Raw genomic sequence first — 17,657 nt, 5'->3', positions numbered from 1 at the left:
TTATATTTCCGTTCTTTTTTTAGCGCTAAAAATAAACTTAATTTCTTCTCTTACCTATCTCGCTTGACCACAATATAGGTAAAGCTACTCCACCGCAATTGTTAACTATTTTCAAAGAAGTTGATATTTTCTTTATACCTAAATATTTACATAATTTCCCCAACACATCTATGTCTATGTGTATGTAGAAACTCACCACATGTTGAAACCTTACTTCTTATGAAGATAATACAACCTAAGTCGATTGCATTTTGCTTAAGATACGTGTTTTCATAAATGTTGAAACGCTTTTCCTACGCCATCGTCGACCTTTAAATATTCATTCTCAGTGATCATTAAATTTGCTCTTGCCATGGTATTTAGGCGTCTGCCTGCTGTGTGCAATATAACAGAAGTCAATGAGAAAATGAAAATTAAGGGCAGGGCTCGTAACCGGTCATGATCGCTATAGTTTTTGATGAAAGTTTTTACTAAGATTTATTTTCATGATTTTTCATATTTTTTTGAACCCATGATTCAAATTTTATTTGGGCACAATTTATTTTACTCCACACTAGCTGGTAAAGGCTCTCTTGATTTTTTTAAACTGATGAGAAAGTTGCATTTTATCCACATGTAATCAGAGGCAAATTATTAGTTGTGTCCTTATGTTAGCTGGTAGAATTGACTTTTAAATGATGATTTTGACTGATAAGTATTTCATGACTTTCATTAGGATTTGGGATTTGGTTTGATTTTATTTAATATCTGACAGTTAATATTTTCTTCGGCTTTGAAGAATAATATTATTTTTACCGCCATCAACTGAATTCCCGAGACAAACACCTTAAATGTAGGTCGTTTTGTGTCATTCAATTAGTATTAAATTTCACTAAGAAATTATTTAAAATATCATTTTTTCCTGCCGCTGCCGACATTTTAAAAGATTTTCTATCGATAAACTTGTAGTCTATGTATACTAGTTTAGGGATAACTAAGTTACTAATTTAACTTTTTAATAACTAACTGGCGCATTCTGATTATAATAACAGGATATGAATCAGATCTGGATTATTTACGGATTTGATCTGTAAGTATGAAAGGTGACATTTTTTCAAGCAAAAGCGTCACTCGACACTGACAGATCAGAATCATAACTAATCAAAATCTAATTCCTAACCTGTTATATAAATCAGAATACGCCTGTAAGTATTTTTATTATTTTGTGTCAGATCCAACAAATGGATATGTATGAAATGTTACATAAATAATACAGTTAATACACAGTTACATATAGTACATATACAAACAGCAACACTAAGTGGCCAACGGTGGACCTTATGCCTTTTGTAATAAGATCCACCGATGGATAGAAGAATAATATATATGTACTTCAAATATTGAAGCTGAAATTTGGAATACCTACTTCCGTATATCCGATGACAATGCAATAATATGTTAACTTAGAGCTTATCTGATGATGCAATCGAAAGATAGCCACTCCTCGGAGAAAAAAATATAAACACATAGAGTTTATAAAGATCTTGAGTACTTGATAGAAATGAAAAGGAGAGCAAGTAGAAATAGAATAGAATAGAAATAGTTTATTTGGTGTATATGAAACTTAACATCTTATTCTAGAAAAATCTTACACTTAGTAAGTCGGCAATAAAAGTGTGTTTAATTTGTTAAAATCTTGAGGATAAGCATGTATATACAATTCATTACTCTCTGTACGAGAATGCGGCGGCAGCAATGATTTTAATATAGAGAACACGATTATTATGAAAATATGAGAAACAATAGTGAACTATGTCATAGTTACATAAACCTGCGAATTTTCTGCCCTTTTCTGTTCATGTGCTAGTGCCTACCCAGTCTACCCACCCTTTTATATGGCGTTTTACGGTTTCACGTAATAAAAACCATTTTATATTATTAGCTCGGAGAAAACCGTAATAAATGTATATGTGTAGGTTAACTGGAAGAGATCCCATACAGGGATAAGTTCGCCTTTGTTGTATTTAATTTACTCTGTAACTGTGTTTTTCGTGTTTTTATTTCTATGTGCCTGTTGTTACCTGGTTCTATTTTCCTTTAAAAATCATTTGTAGTTTTACATGTATGTAAAATGTATAATTGTTGGTGCAATAAAGAATATTTACTTACTTACTTACTTACAATAAAGTATATACATACTTACATACATAAATAAATGTAAAGTATCATGGTTGCGTTTAATACACAAATAATACAAATCTGTGCTTCCAAATTACGTGATCCTAGTGACTAATATTACTTGCGATATCGGTTTAGATAGTGCTATCAATGATAACCAAATCCTCACATCAATACATTAGCCGCCAAAATGAATAATCAGAGAAAGTCCCAAAGTACGTGCCTCAGAAAAATCTAATAGGTACTGTTATTAAATGTTTTTACCTTTTATAACAACTAGAATTTGCTAATATTTGAAAGGTTCGGTTACTTTTTTCAGTGTCCGGATTTTTAATTTAATATAGGTACTCGTATTCGAGTAAAATTCGATTTTGTACTGACTGGAATCAGTTTGTTTCGCAAATCATTACCAAAATGTACGACAAAGAGCTGTCAAGAAACCATAGTACCAACATAACCGATTTAAATAGTGTAGTACGCTACACGCTTGCGATTCTTATCGATATCGATAAAATGGGGAGGGTTGAAACATAGACTCCTGTCTACAAATATTGTACTCGAAATCAGGTTAGCATCGAGTCCACATTTAAGTTGTATGTTATATAGTGGATAGTTCTTTGAGTGGACTAATACGTGGTGGGGCTTAATGTGGACCCGAATTATTTAAATACAGTTTTTAAGTCGTGTTTTTTTTATTAAAAGCTCTATTTTCAAAATGATCTGCACATACATGTTTCAATAAATGTAACTTTTCTATGGGAAGATGTACCAGGTCTTCGTTCCCAACAAATTTGACCCACTGCCTGCATCTGAAAACATACAGCCTTAGACAAACATGACTGTTTATATTTCAAGTGTTTGCTAATGAGATGATTAACTGATTATTTAGCGCTAATATGCATCTATAAATCATGTTTTCGGCATCCAGTTATCAACAACCCTTTATCAATGCTCTAACTTTTTATGTGTTTATATGTCTGTTAATCATGAGAACCGGTCTGGCCTAGTTGGCATTGACCCTGCATATGAAGCCGATGGTCCCAGGTTCAAATCCTGGAACGGGCATTTATTTGCGTGATGAGCATGGATATTTGTTCCTGAGACATGCGTGTTTTCTATGTATTTATAAATACTTATATATTAGGTATATGTAATATATATATATATATATATATATATATGTATATATATCGTTGTCTAAGTACCCACAACACATGCCATGCATACTTTAGTACTAAGTCAAATTGTGTAATAATGTCCTATAATATTTCTTTATTTATCATAAAAACAGAGATCATCACCGCCGGCGAAATATAGACCGCACAAAGTGGGAGCCATAACGTGCCAGAGTCTGGCTAGCCAAATATTGTTGACAGATATTTCCATGTTGTATCACCAATTGTCTATGATTTTAAAAAAAGCTAAAAGTCTGTTGTCAATTTATGTCTGCTAGAAGTTTTGGAAAATATCAATAAAATCAAAGCATTGGAACGTAACGAGTTACTGAAAACTAATATTTAGAAGAAATCTGTGGAAAGACTGGTCAGTAGTAAATTGATATAAAAATATCCTGGCGAAACATGTCTATATAATTTGCATAGAGGTAGAAATTACGAGAGCTGACTTTGAGTGCATGTCAACGTATATTAACATTATTAACTTATTTCCTTAGGTACCTTACGTGTGCACAGAAAATCAAAAATATTTTCTAGTATCAAAACTATAATTCCTACTACACAAAGTACCACTCCAAGATTTTTTGAATTTCCCGCCAAAATATTGTGTAATATTTCAGTAGCCAGACTCTAAACCAATATATAGGATCTGAGGTTCGCGACAGTCAGGGCTGTGACTGCTGCCTACTGGGCACCCATGACACGAAAATAAGAGGAATATATAGGCAAATAGTTTTCTATTAAAAATAGCATAATTATTGTAATTCCAATTATACAGGCTGGTAAATAATATTTATGGAGTAAATAAAAAAATATATTTAAATATTTCTGTCATATTTAAATTCTTGGCTTAATGCAGTGACCATCGTCTGCGGTCTAGCGCATAATCGTCACTATCCATCCTTCCTCATATACTGTGTATTATATGATAAGTTTTATAAAGTTTAAACTTTAAACCTACTTATATGTTACTTAACATACCAACTTCGTTATAATAACTTTTAACAAATCAATGCGATTTATAATTATATTGAGATATTATTTGTGAGCTTCTCCATGTTAGTGTGTAGTTCTCAATGTTGTTACAACAAAGGTATTAAAAGTTACTTAAGTAGCGTGTAATTTGTGTAACCAAAGTTTGATTGACGTTGACATCACACATAGGAACTCGTTATTGGTTATACTTATACCGTGTTCTGTAACACGAGCAAAAAATTAAGCTGTAGGCGGTACTCTCAACTCACCAAAATATGTTCAGGGATGTTGGCGCAACATAATAAGTACTCATACAAAGACGGTTGACGACAAATGACGTCACACACATACGTCACGGCTCCCCGCTCCGTGTACATACATCAGACTGCACCGTACAGCCGAAACGGCTACACATATTTTGTATAGATTTCCCAAATACCTAAACGTTACCTACTTGTATCTATTTATTAAAAAATAACAAGAAGATAGTACTATCTTGGAGTTTCTTCTTCAGAGCTTAATTTAGGAGTACACCGTACAAGCGATTTTAAAAAAATAATTTTATTTTGATTTTAAGCACACTTTAAAGTCTATTCTAAGACGCAATGTATTGCGAATTTTGTTATGTTTGAAGCATAGATATCTAGCTTAAATCATGACGAGCAGCGTCAATTACACTGATGACAGACAATAGGTATTTAATTTGTATGAAAAATAGGAAGTTTAGACTTCATTTTTTTTTTAAGTCGCTGAACAAATGTTGGTCAGTTTGCCTACAGTTTAATTTTTTATCTAATTTGCTTAATTAACTTTAATTGGGAAGTTAATTTAATTAAATATGGCAAACAATAAACAATGTATGAGAAAAATAGACTTAGTTAGCCACGAAGTACCCAGACATCAAGATTTTAACCACGCACTTCTGAGGCCAAAGGAAGGAAAATATGTTACTCGTACATGAGTTTAAGTAAACATCGCCAAAAAAAATTTTGCTTTTTAATTTTTGAATATATTTGTACATATTTTTACATAAAAAGTTCATATTATTTGTACATATATTATGATAAAACTTATGATAAAGCTACTAAAAATTACTTTTTTTTAACCTAGTTTTTGAAAAGGTTACTTGCCACTTTTTGACATCTATCAATAGGGATATTTAGACTACGCCCCATAATACCATCATCGCCATCAAAAAGGTGTTTTCCACTAAGTTACAATAAGGTGTTTTTTTTAAATTGATATTAACTCTGAGTTTATATAACATTTTAGTCTCAAAATGTGATGGGAATACACTGTTCTTTCACAAATCTTTCGGTTCCCTCATGTTACACCGTGCATGTAAAAATAGTACTTATTAACTAGTTTCATAATAGAAGAAGAACCAAAGTAGGTACTTAAGAAAATAACTGTTATCGAAATTTTGAACAAATTTTAGACAACTTCACACTGGTTTATTTCATTTTATAATTGTTGTAAAATAATTTTACTTTTTCGCAGGAAATTAGCCAATTATTTGTAAACCCACACCTGAACTGGGGCTTCACTCTCGTATACATTATAATTAATTTATAATTTATACGAGAGTGAAGCCCCAGTTCAGGTTCAGTTAGAATGAATGTTGTATTAACTTTCATCATCTTGGAAATATTTTAAACAGGTTTTAACCTCATAAAAGATGTTAAAGTATGCTGTTGTCGCTTAGTTTTGAATAATTTCAGGAAAATATTCATGGATAAGAATAATTGGACATTTTGTTTCAAAAACATCATTACAATAAATTTTCACTGTTAGACATGAGACCTATTACCCTGCGACTTATTTATTTACATGGACATGGCGTCCACTTCGTTCGATTTTACATTTACAATCGTTGTTATTTTCGTAATCAGCGACCCGATAAAACATATAACTAATACCCATGTTGATTTTTAGACTTAGTCACGATATTTCCCCCTTTTAGGGGTTGAATTCTCAAAAAACCTGAAACACGTGTTTACTCATTTATCGTTTGGAATACTCTGGTAAAGTTTCAAATAAAATAGTCTAACTAATCTTGTTTCCCCTTAGAAATTTTGGACTCCCATTTCACCCCTTTAGGGGGTGAATTTTGAAAAATCCTTTCTTAGTGCATCTCTAGACATTGTAAAGAACCTACTTGCCACATTTGGAATCTCTAAAACCAGCGGTTTAGGCTGTGCGTTGATATGTCAGTCAATCAGTCAGTCAGTCAGTTCCTTCTTTTATGGCAAAAATACTTTCAACATTTTTCATGTCCACAATATTACATTTTAAAATAATCAATGTCATTTTCAAAAATCAATGTCACTTATAAAAGCGGCGGAAGGACTTCACAAATAGATTTCATACTTGGAGATAAAAGTCTAAGACGTTGTTTCCGAGACTGTAAAGTTATACCTGGTGAATCTTTGACCGCACAGCACAGATTATTATTAACAAAATTTAAGCTTCCCAAACCTATCCGACATATAACCGATAAAACAGAAAGAGTCAAATGGGTAAATCTGATCGGCGAAAAGGGCGGCATACTGATTAAAACACTGAATAATTATTTAGAGGAAGATATAAATGTAGAATATAAAGTAAGTTCAGATATGTGGCTCAAGTTTGAAGAGAAGTGTAAAGCACAAGCGAAAATTTGTTTAGGTGTCTCTAAAGGTATTATCAAAGATAAAGATCCCAGTTGGTGGAACAGAACCACTAAACAAGCTATCCAAAACAAGAAAGACCTTTTTAAGACATGGCAAAGTAGCTGCTCTAACGAAGACCATGAAAACTACAAAAAAGCTAAATTAGAAACTAAAAGAACGGTTGCACAAGAAAGAGCTGCTGCCAGGGTGGGTTTCTATAACAAAATCGAAACGGCTAAGGAGGACACTGAACTATTCAAAATTGCAAAACAACGTTTTCGAAATACTTTGGATATCAAAACTAATAAATATATCAAGGACAAATTAGGGAACCTTCTTACCTCTGATGAAGCCATAAAAACGCGGTGGAGGGATTACTTTGATGAACTCTCAAATGAAGAATTTCCTAGTGAGGCACTACCAGATTTAATACCTACCTCTGGACCGATTCCAGCTATTAGTGAAGATGAAGTGATACTCGCAGTAAGAAAGATGAAGAATAGGAAAGCAGTTGGCCCCGATGAAACCCCGGCCGAAATCTGGAAAATGCTGGGTAATATTGGAATTAACTGGCTAACGAAATTATTCAACCTTATTCTCTCAACTGGTAGTATTCCTAATTCCTGGCGAAATAGTTACTTGGCACCTTTTTTCAAAAATAAAGGAGATGTTAGCGAATGTGCAAATTACAGAGGAATCAAATTAACATCACACACCCTCAAAATTTGGGAGCGAATTATAAGTAGACGTATACTAGACCAAATAACACTATCTGAAAATCAATTTGGCTTCACAGCAAATAAGTCGACTTCCGATGCTATTCACGCATTGCGAATCGTTATGGAAAAACACAGAGCAAATAAAGAGAACCTGCATGTTGTCTTTATTGATTTAGAAAAGGCCTTTGACAGAGTTCCCCGAAAACTAGTGTGGCAAGCGATCAGGGCGCAAAACATTCCCGAAAAATATATTAGCATAATCAGGGACATGTATCACAACTGCACAACTCGAGTCAAAAGCCCAGCTGGCCTTAGTGAACCGTTCGAAGTCCAAGGTGGTGTTCATCAGGGATCCACTTTAAGCCCTTTACTGTTTAATTTAGTAATAGATTATTTAACCAAGGATATACAACTGCCGGTGCCATGGTGTATGCTATACGCGGACGACGTAGTACTCTTAACCAAGTCAGCTGAAGACATGCAGACCCAACTTACATCCTGGACTAAGGCATTGGAACAAAATGGCCTCAAGATTAGCAGGAGCAAAACCGAGTACATGCAATGCAAATTTTCTACCGAAGTCCAAGACGACAGAGACGTGTGCATCGGAAAACATCCTGTACCTAAGGTAACAAAGTTTAAATACCTAGGATCTGTCATCTCATCCGATGCCAATATAGATGCAGACGTCTCCCACAGAACACAAGCGGCATGGCTCAAATGGCGAAGCTTATCAGGGGTTCTATGTGACAACCGTATGCCCATTAAAGCGAAAGGAAAGGTGTATAAAACGGCCGTGAGACCTGCCATGCTATATGGCTCTGAGTGCTGGGCCATAAAGAAATACCACGAGCAAACCCTTCACGTAAATGAGATGAAGATGCTACGCTGGGCTGGTGGTGTCACAAGACTAGACCGGATAAGAAACGAGTACGTTCGCGGAAGTTTCAAAGTGGCTCCAATTCAAGACAAACTCCTTGAATCTCGTCTACGATGGTACGGCCACACTCGAAGAAGAGGAAAGGACCATATAGTAAACATTGCGCTAAGCCTTCCCGAACGCCCTAGAGGAAGTGGCAGGCCAAAATCCACATGGTGGTCCAATATTAGAAACGACCTGAAGAACCTGAACATCGAAGAACAGACAACCCAGAACCGACCACTCTGGCGCAAATTGACAAGGAGACCCGACCCCACATAGGTGGGATAAGGGAAGGAAGAAGAAGAAAATAATCAATGTCATTTTCGTAAATAACGTCCCAAAAAATCATAAAGACGACACCCATATTGACACTTGAGTACTTTCAACCTCATCGCACCCCAACAGGGGATTTGTATTTCACGTCCACCGCGTTCGATTTTAAAATTGTTGTTATTTTCGCAATCAGCGACCCGATAAAGCATAGAAATAATACCCATGTTGATTTATAGACTTAGTCACCATATGTCCCCCTTTTAGGGGTTGAATTCTCAAAAAATCTGAAACACATTTACTCATTTATCGTTAGGAATACTCTTGCAAAGTTTCAAATAAAATAGTCAATCTAATCTTGTTTCCCCATACAAATTTTGGACCCCCATTTCACCCCCTTAGGGAGTGAATTTTGAAAAATCCTTTCTTAGTGCACCCCTAGACCTTGTAAAGAACCTATGTGCCTGGAATCTCTAAAACCAGCGGTTTAGGCTGTGCGTTGATATGTCAGTCAGTCAGTCAGTCAGTTTCTTCTTTTATATATTTAGATTTAGATCACATAACCAGGCATACAAACTCGTTTTGAACTGATTGAGAAGTAGATTTTTTTATATTTACAAGAAATATATTATATATTTAAAAACATATTTGCCGTTTGTTTCAAGCAAGCGTTAGGTAGAGTCAGACCAAGCTAAGTTAGCAGCGATGTTGTACCTCATAATTTCATAGAAGTTTGACGTTTAAAATAATACTTGCACTGAAATGGTGCCTTTCACCCCAGCTAAACACTCTTTTTTTAATTTCGAATACGAGGAAAATAAAATACATGTGCATTTAAAGAAACAAGGTTAATTATAAAGTTCAGTAGTATTTCTTGAGGGTACTTTCAATGAAACATTTAGGTAAATATGGAATGGGGAGTTAATTATCAGAATGGAAATTATACGACAAATACATTTGAAATCATAATTTTAATTGCTTATCGTCATCATGATTGATTGATTAATTGATTGAAAAAAAAGAAAAAAAACGTAACTACTTAGAAAGTACAAACAGCAACACTCTTTAACTGTCCATCGGTGGACCTTATTACATATAGCACAAGTTAACAGTGTGGGCGATGGTACAGTGCTCTAGAGCAGAAACGTATCATTTTCTGGTCACTTTAGAACAACAACGACCAAGTGAGCATGAGAATAGAAAAATAATTTCCTCAGTAAATACTCCTTAATAGAAAAAGTAATTCCTTAGTAAAATTACTAATCTGATAACTTATACATAAAGTAAAACCTAAGTAAAGGGTGTAGTAAGTAGTTTGCAACCTGTTTAAGACCTGGATTTTAGGTCGTCGTGTAAGTAATCTCGTTGGTGAAGTTCATTCTCGTTCATTTAACTTCAAACTTGTTTTCCACAGCAAAGTTCCCTACAGCTTTCCGGTTTTATTTGCAAAAACTATCACATCACAACCCAATAGATACGTACATATTACGATACAGGATGGATTTTTACAGGTCGGTTAGGGCAGCTACTGAATCACGTATATACCTACTGCTACGCGAAAATTACCTTAGGAGGCGTTCCCTAATTTTTCGATTTACGACGAACGATGGGTAAGAAACCGACAAAGTGGCGCCAACTCATTGTGGAGGTTGTGACCCTTCAAGACGCGAACCAGGTTTGTGAGGAGACCTGGGTGTTTAACCAACGTGTCAATCATTTACGCTCCGTAACGTAGTGTAGTCGTCTCTCTCTATCAATCTTCAATTAATATTGTGAGTAAGTGTCACTAATGTGCGATAGTGACAGACGTAGCGTTAACGATTGGCACGTTAGCTTCACACCCTGCCCGTGTAGCCAACGTGCCAATCGTTAACGCTCCATAGCGAACGAAACGCAACTGTCACTGTCGCACTCAAGTGGAAGAGTGATAAAGAGGGATAACTACGATACGCTACGGAGCGTTAACGATTGTAACGTTGGCTACGCGGCCTGGTCCGCTGAAGTAGCCGACACAAGACAAAATAACCATAAGGTGTTTCAGTCCTATTCTCCACAAACTTCTGCTGTCAGGCCTGCGGTAAACCATGTCCGTCATTCATCAGTCTATTTAGTCGCCGATAGACGAAAAGGCCCATTAAAGCAAGAAATAATACTTTGCTAATCCGCGAGAAAATAACATGTTAGTCAATCAGTGCTAACCCGTTATACTTACTTGCGTATTTTTACATGCAATTAATGTTCCCACCCTCCCACCGCAAAAATAAATACGCAAATAAATATAACAACCCACCACCAAAAGTACAAAACTCGACACGTGTTTCGCCTCTTTACGAGGCATCCTCAGGAGATGCTGGAGATGTTGACAGTCTGACACCCGACAACTGAAACTGACTGTTTTAGTTGTCATGGATTTTTGGGCATTTTTGTCATGGATTTCCGCAAAGTAACGCCTGATTCTATTAATTATTTGAAAAGGCCCATGATAATGTCACCCGACTGTACATTTTTCAAAAAATATATAACAATAAACGTCGTTAATTACAAAGGTAGGAAAGGTCTTCTGAGACCATTTTAGTGTAGCAGCATTGAATTTGGAGACAGCAGTCACTGACCCATTAAAAACTCCATCCTGTATAACAGCTTTTCTCAGAGATTGTAATTTTAAAGAAAGAAAGAAAGAAAAGTATTTTATTTGCGAACATACATAAACAATTATGTTTACAACAATTAAATTCTTTAAACTAAGTGTGCCAGAAATAGACTCAAGCTCAGAATTGTGCCACAGCTCGAAGACTGCAGCGCTAATTTTCAGCTGCTCCTTCTTCGTGGCAACTAACCACATACACAATACAATCTTTAAAACATACAAATATTTTTTTTGTAATTTTTCCTCTGCTTCAGTATTTTGCCAATTGTCTTAGCAGTTTGGTGAGTAATTGATAATGTATTGTTTATTATGTAAATACCTTTGGAGTAAAAAAACGCTTCACGAAATATGGTGCGATATCAATTAATCGTGAAACATATTGTGAAATGAAACGCCCAGATAAACTTAAGAGAGGTGTAGACTTTTATTGAGTTTATGAAATTAGCAAACGAACCACTTCGTTTTTGTATAATCATCCAATACTTCGCAATAATGATGATAATCGAAAACATCGACTTTTACAGCTTCTTTATGCAATATTATTACCCAAAATGGAGCCATTAATAATTGAATGGATAAACCAATCTCTTAGCAATAAATAATTCAGATGATAGTCCTTACCTTGTTTTATTAATTGTTTTTTTTTTAACAGAATTGTGATAATCTAATTGAGCGAGCTTCGGCTGCGTTGGTGGATAAAAGGAAATCAATTTAAGTCTATTCTGAGAAGAACAATTCTTGCTTTGTAAAACGTATTTTTACCATCGACCTCATTGGCTCTTTTATAAATTACTAGCTGTGCCCGCGGCTCCGCCCGCGTGGAATTCGGTTTCTGTTATTAAGCGGCTATTTCGCCCCTAATTTCTCTCCCTCTCCCATGGAGGTGGAACTTGAAGTAAAGTTGACAGATGGATACGCTAGAGGACTATAGTCCAGATAAAATATTTTACAATTAGGTACCACTTAGACTACACTCCAAAATCAAAAGTTTTTTTCGCGCTTATTCAAATTTTTTATCGGACATATTTATATCGGGCTTATTTATATCGGACAATACAGTACCATTTTTGTATTTTTACGTGCTTGACTGTACCTATCCAAATCATGTCCATGGCAAATATCATCCAAATCGGTCCATGAAAAGGTAAGAAATATACACATAGAAATCCATACTTCCTAACATACTTTCGGATTTAGGTGTAATGTTAGTTAGAAGTAAGATGAGAGGAAAGGAGAAGAGATATCAAAATCTTGAGGCCGAGCATTTGCATTTTATTTACAGTTATGTTTATGTATGCACACCCAAATATATACATACAATTATATCTACAGTTACATACAAATAAGTAGGTATGTAAAGTATAATTATTTACTTAACATTGACATTTTACAATATTTCTTTGTACACCACATTGTAAGTCTTCCTGGCGGGTATTAGCACGAATAGCTCCGTGCAGCTGGTAACGCGCAAACACGCCACGTAGAGCTGCCCGTGCGAGAAGCAACCCGTGCGCAAGTCCATGCCGGCGGCGCACAATGTCTGCCCCTGCGACTTGTTAAATGGTCATGGAAAAGCAGACGCTCAAGGATAACTGTAGGTACTTGAAGCGGAACAGGAACTTGCTCAGGATGAGGGGCATGCGCGGGATGAACACGGCTTCTCCGGCGCCGCACCCCATCAGGATCTGCGCCTCGATGAGATTTCGCTGCAGTTGCACTACTTTTAGCCGGGTTCCGTTGCATAACGTGTGCTAGGAATCCTGAAGCACTCGATGAGTTTAGCAACTCCACCGGGTATGTTGTGACGATGCCTTCATCCAAGACAGTGTTAGAGAAATTATATACTGCATGTTCACCTTCGATTTCCGCGCATTAACTGCCGCTGCCTATTCCTTTTTTTTGCGTGAGTATGGCTCTCTCACAAACCCAAGATTTCTCACGCTGCGTCACCTGTGTCAGGTCTCCGTTCCGAATGAGGTTTTCACGGACGGAAGGAACGATTCTGCATAACGTCTCTGGTAGTCGCGGCTACGTTTGAAATCACGATCGTCGCTAGTTTCGAAGCGGCCTGCTCGGCTAGAGCGCCACTGAGTCTCTTACCGTGGTCTTCCTCAGACTCCTGAGACCGTGCCCCTTGTAGCCTTAATGCGTTGCGAGACTTTCGCGAAAGAATTCATTTTTTCGGGAAGGCATTTAAACGCGTATAAAATGCGAGTTCTAAATCGTTTGACATTTACTCCGCAAACGTCAGAGAAAACTGTTTTTTTTTCAAAGTACCCACCTTCGTGGCCATCATTAAGTGCTTAAAGAAGGCTATACGTATGAATATGGATGCGATATAATTACGATTAGGTATAATTCATGACGGAGAAAAATAATATTTTTTTAAATAATTATGCAGTTATGCGCGTGTTGATTTTACCACTAATTCGTAAGTATTTAAGTCAACTCATTTTTAGTTTACTTGAATACTAAATGTTTACTCAGTTCCTCAAAAGATGGCACTGTGCAATGTGTGACAATCAATTTACTGTTAAATACAATTAAATTTGTTGATATCCGTACCCCCCTCTTCTAAATTTAGAGTTAATTTGGCAAAATCCTTTCTCGGAGATTTAATTTCAGCGCCATCTGTTAGTTTAGCAGGGTACTCGATAGTCGTAGCATATATTTGAAAAAAGTTTGCACCTCCTTCAAACCAAAAAAAAAAACAAGAAAAGTTTGCACCTTCTTCTTTCCTTTTTTGTAGCGCCATAAGACTCAGGTGCAAACTTAATCGAGTGTAGTGGCTACGCCCCCCCCCCCCCCCTTGACTTTTTTTAGCCTATAACTTGGCCGGGGATTTTCTCGACAGATTAGTAAAGTTTGCATCAAAATCCGTTTAGCCGTTTTCACGTGATGCGCGGCTAAATAAACAGACAAACAGAAAAACAGACAAACAGACAAAAATTCTAAAAACTGTTGTAACGTGTTCTGTTATCGATTCTAAGTATCCCCAGCCAACTTTTTTTCGAATATCTTCCATGTACAGACTTTCGACCCTCTTCAGCTTTATTATATGTATATATTAAGCCAATTTATGTTTCAAAAAAAATAATGCGTTTATTGTTATTTTAAAAAAGTAGAAATAACCTGTTTCGCATTTTTGTCAGTAGGTAATGGTAACGGTCATATTATATAATTATCGATCTAATTATTATTCTATTCGGAATTTCGTAACAATGATGCAAGGAAATATTATTTAAATAATTAGGTACTGTAAAAGGTAAACAGTTTTACAATATTTAATTCCGATTCCGAACGTCCCTGTAATCCGAACTGCCGAGTGACCCCTTACTTCGAGGGACACATTCTTTTCTTGCTCAATAAATGGATTCTACATTTTAAATCACAATTATGTAGTGTTTAGACGAAAGTGGAGAACCCGCGCGAAATCACCTTTTTATACAAACAGAGTCCTCATTTTCGTCTCTGAATATTAACATTATTGAGAATAGCTATGCTCCGATGTTTGTGTTTTTTCGAATATTTAATTATTATAGGAGTTAGAAGCTTTCAAAGTTTTGTATGAAATCTGTTTTCCCTCCTAATTTTTATAATAATATAGCTATGGTTAATATACATCAAATTATTTAAAAATATTTTCAAATATGTCAGTATCCAGAGAGGCAAATGGGGACTACTTTTGTATGGAGAATCGGCCATTCTCTTTCCTCTTAAATTACTTGGTTAATAAAGTTTCTCTGATTTTGATATTCTAATTAAAAAAAATTTTTTAGAATATACTTATGTTTATATCTAACATACTATAATGGGGACGCTCCGTGAGTCCGAACAGGGGTTGTTTTATTGAAGTCCGGATTATCGAGGCCGTACTAGGTACAAGGGTGGTTCATGTTTGTATGGTAAATTCAAACTCTAGCTAAAATAAGCGGCACCTCCTTATTTTGTTACACTTATTATGCCGATTAAATACGCCAAGATTTATAAATAACTTTACCTCAACGACAAGAGGGTGCTCAATCACATTGAAATTTTTCAACGTCGAATGAAATCGAAATATATTTTTATTTTATTTTATTCGTTTTTGTAATTGTTTTCTCATTATTTTAAAATGTGATTTTTTAAGTGATTAAGTGAATAAACTTCTTTATTTCAATTTTTTATGATTTTTTAAGTTGGAATTATAATAACCTAACTTATGAAAAGTTATAAAAAATAGAAATAAAAATGTTTTTCTACCTCAGAATTTATAAATCACATGATCATTATTATCTCATTAACGGGCTATTTTTACGTAGCAAATTTCTTCTCCAATTTTCTCCAAAAAACATTATAAAACCTATAACAGGTATACTCCAGGGGCTGAGTACTATCAGCTGTAAAAATATCGGATCGGTAGCTAATTTGTTATTACCTTATTAAAAAATGCATGTTGCTGCAATGCTAGGTTTTACATAAAAGAATCTACCCCTACGTTACAATTTATTTAATTTAAAATAATACCATGACGTGTGTTTATAACAGTGCTTGAGGTATATAGAACTAATGACATGAAATGGTTCAGGGGCCATAATTTAGAAGGCGGGTTTTAGTTTTTTTTTAGTTAGGTTAACTACATTCAATAAGTACTTCGTAATGAAATAAATAGGTATGTATCATACCCAACGTTGGACTACTTGAAACTCTAATTAGGTCATAGAGATTTCAATTGAGCTTTGAACCTGTTATGTGAAGTGATTTTATTTTTCATGTTGGCAACTACATCGAATGTGCTATTAATTTAGAAGTGCTCCATTTCTTTTCTAATTTATAAATTCTGGATGCAATAGAATGATACAGTATTTATTTGGAATAATAATAAAATTATGACGTAAATTTATTTTAAGTCCCTAAATATTTACATGGCTTCAGCCTTTAGTTTTTCATTTAAATGCTTAATTCATAGGCCATGGGATATTTACCACCCCTTTTACAGCAAAAAAGGTAAAGGTATTTCTAAAATTCTGATCATTATTTCACAAAAAAAAATTACACTTATCTAGACACAAGCACCTTTAATTTGCCATAAAATATATACCCGCGACCCAAATACTAAAGGTTATACCTCTACCTTGTTAGAACTGATTTTAAAGCTAGCACATCCTTGATTCTTTTAGAATATATATGCAGATGCCATCTCAATTAATTAATTATAGAATCACCATGTATCGAAGTTTTTAATTCATGCTTTGTTTTCGTTACTGCCTAATTCCAAACGATGCATCTCAAAACACGCAACCCTGATGTGCATTGAGCAATCAAAAAAAAAAAAAATCATAAAACATCAACTTACCTCAAAGTCTTCCAACGAGCTTTTGGAATCGGGAACTTTTCGAAGTTCGAACGCAGGAAGTCGCGAAAGGGCGGCAAGTTCGAATGTAGCTGTCCACAATGAAACTCCAGCATTTATAGGCTGGGCGGGAGGCGGGGCCACGCAACGCAGGCGTGGGCATCGCTTCAGCTTACGTGGGTGATTATGTGATCTGAAAGAATTAGGTACCTATACGATAATTAATAATAATTTTAGCATGATGAACCTAACTAATCGGCATAGTCCTACATAAATGATAAATATACCTACTGTTTTCAGAAGTAAGGAACACTACAACCACAATACACAAACAAGAAAGGTTTTTCTTTCCATACTTAAGGCTTGATTCGAACAATGCTTATAAGATATCACAGCGATACGATACCGATCTGTCAGTGTCAAAAGTGGCATTTCTGTGACCAAAAAACGTCACTTTTGACACTGATAGATCGGTATCGTATCGCTGTCACCCAGAGAAGCATTGTTCGAATCGGACCGTTACCTTAAACTTTTGGTATAGGATTCGGCAGGTTCCGGAAGACGCCTGTACTGAATTTAGTTCCAATCAAAAAATCCAGTTGCATTGCAAATTCCTCTTAAACGTATTAATTTCTGGTTTCCATTGGTTAATTTATTTATGAACGTTAAAGATCCGGTTAGCAGTTGTATTCATAAGTTCATAATAATTTTCGTCAGAAACCGAAAAGTTAGTCATGACTAATTGAGCTCAACTCAAGCCTTTTTGCGTATTATACTAAGGGACTAATAAACTGTGTTTGTCCCATAAA

At 35.3% G+C, this 17,657-nt stretch overlaps 1 protein-coding gene across 1 annotated transcript in view; it reads right to left on the bottom strand.

Moving 5' to 3' along the window:
- Positions 1 to 16,953, bottom strand: part of LOC133516367 (uncharacterized) — a 55,670-nt gene extending 38,717 nt beyond the window's left edge. The window contains exon 1 of the mRNA XM_061849277.1: positions 16,852 to 16,953. The gene's annotated coding sequence lies outside the window, so the exon portion shown is untranslated. The remainder of the gene's footprint in view (positions 1 to 16,851) is intronic.
- Positions 16,954 to 17,657: the final 704 nt, after the last annotated feature.

The sequence above is a fragment of the Cydia pomonella genome, chromosome 3, assembly GCF_033807575.1.
Source record: "Cydia pomonella isolate Wapato2018A chromosome 3, ilCydPomo1, whole genome shotgun sequence".
In the NCBI taxonomy this organism is placed as follows: Eukaryota; Metazoa; Arthropoda; class Insecta; order Lepidoptera; family Tortricidae; genus Cydia; species Cydia pomonella.
This window is presented reverse-complemented; position numbering and strand designations above follow the sequence as displayed.